Source organism: Prosopis cineraria, unplaced genomic scaffold (assembly GCF_029017545.1).
Source record: "Prosopis cineraria cultivar Desert tree isolate PC_DT_omini unplaced genomic scaffold, ASM2901754v1 PC2, whole genome shotgun sequence".
In the NCBI taxonomy this organism is placed as follows: domain Eukaryota; kingdom Viridiplantae; phylum Streptophyta; class Magnoliopsida; order Fabales; family Fabaceae; genus Prosopis; species Prosopis cineraria.
Genome location: NW_026555333.1, coordinates 10,063,260 through 10,065,539, shown reverse-complemented (window position 1 = coordinate 10,065,539; position 2,280 = coordinate 10,063,260).

The following is a 2,280-nucleotide window of genomic DNA, read 5'->3' as shown; positions in this document are numbered from 1 at the left end:
TCATATCCATGCGAATTTAATTGTTAAACTGCTTAACTATCTTTATAATTATGACTTAAGAAACAACTCAGTGCAATTTAAAATGCATTCTCCTTAAGTTACCAACAACACAAGCAACTGCAACTAACATTATTCAATTAACATAAAGTGATACTTTTGAGATTAATCATAAAGGCTATTTCCTAAAATTTAACAAAATCACAAAATATTGTAAGACAAGTATATACTTTGACCCTTAGGAAGAATGAGTTCAACCACTCCTTATTATTTAAAACCGAACCTATCTAAGTTAAAACCATAAGCTTGAAGTTTTTATTATCTAATTTTTTTCATATGACATCTTGACTGTTAAAAGACAAAACAGCATGGTTATAACCTCTTAAAAACTTCCCAGGTAGTCAAATCATGAAGCAAGCATACTAGCTATTTCAAATATGCAAAAGGACCAGATTTTAGCAACATACGTCCAGATGTGCCTACTTTCTTGTTTCACATTTTCATTGGCATCTTAAACACACCCTCACGGACATGCATAATTCATGTAAACCCAGAGTAATCAGCTAATGGAATGGGATCATTAGGCTTACAACAAGCAAACTTAGCAACCATATGAGAAAATTATTTCAGCCTTTCAATCCGTACACGTCTGGATAAAACAATCACCCAGCAAATTGAATTTCATGGAGTAGATCGTGAAGTGGAATCAGGGGGCAAAACAACAATTTAAAACACACAAAAAAATGAATTCTCAAACCTATTGTTGTAAGGAAATACTAGTCTTCGGTTCTTTAAAAATCTTCTTCTTCCTTGATCCTCTTTACGTTCAGCAAGAAAAGCCTCCTCTCTCAGTCTTTTGTTTGGAAAACCTCTCACTCTCTCGGACTCTCCTTCTATCTCACTTTTCATTTTTTAGCCAGAACAGCCTCTTCCTCTCGGTTTTTTTTTTCACTCAGTTTTGCTTTCTTTTTAGAAAACTCTCGTTCCTATGTCTCTGTTCGTCTCCTTTCTTCTCTTCCTGTTCTACTTATTTCTCTTAGTCTCTATTTCTGCCTTTTTTTTGCTCTGTTTTTCAGCTCCTTTGGTCTTCTTTCTCCTCTATCCGAGTTCTCTCTTCCCTGTCACCGTGTTCTCTTCCTCTCCAGACTCCTCCTCCTTCATTTTTGTCTTAGCTTTCTCTCCTTCTCGTCTTAGCTCTCTGTTTCACGTCCTTAGGTCATCTCTTCGCTGTCACTGTCTTCGGTTTTTTTTTCTTCCCTTCTTGCTCTGTTTTTCAGCCCCCTTCCGTCTTCTCCCCTCTCTCCTAGTATGAACATCCTTTTATACTCTCAGTCTTTCCCTCTTGGCTTCCTCTCTCTCTCCTTTTCTGCTGCTCTTTCTCTGCTCTATTTCTCTAGCGTCTTTCCCGTGCATGCGTGGCTGCGTTTTTCTTTTTTCTTTTGCTACTGTCTTTGTGTGTGCTCGCTGCTCTGTCTCCTTTTGTGTTCGTGTGTACTTTTTCAGTTTTCTTTTCGTGTGCTGTAACGTGCATATCCAATTTTACGTCTCTAGCTCTGTTTTTGCTTTCTGCTAGCAGAAAAGTATATGTATATGTGTTCTGGTTGCTTGCTGTGTTTTTTTCTGTGAAGCTCTTTTCTGTAACCTGTGTTTTTGTGTTTCTGCTTCTTCTGTATTTTGCTCATGTGTGCTTGGTGCTTTCGGCGTCTGTAGCTCAGGTTGCTTCATCCCTTTGTGTTGACTGTGTTCGTGTGTTTCGTGTATGTGCGAGACTGCTCTGCGCTCTCTGCTGTTCTTGCTTTCTTTTTAGTCTGTTTATGTCTAACCGAGAGTGGAGAGATTTTGGATTATTATATATATTTTTTGTCTTTTTTTTTGAACTAAAAGAATTAAAATCCTAGTCAATAAAAGACTATCTAAAATAAAATTAAATCCTATCAATTAAATTAATTTTTTTTGAAAATATAATCCTAAAAAAGATTAAATTTTATTTTTATATTTTTTAGTTATTTATTATTATTATTTTATTAAATTTAAAATGTCCGGACAAAATATGGTGTTCACACTTATCCCCAACACTGGTATCCTCTGTAACAAGTTCAGGGCAATTTTTCCTGTGATGGCCAGGTTTAACCCTTCATATTGAAATCTATATTCTTCCTCAAAGTTTGTGAATGATGTTAGAAAAGGTTGGCTAAGATCAATTTTGATAAATATTCTAGAAAAACCTCCCTTTATTGAATATTGAATTTGAACAGTCTATCTTGAGAATTTTTCCAATCATGT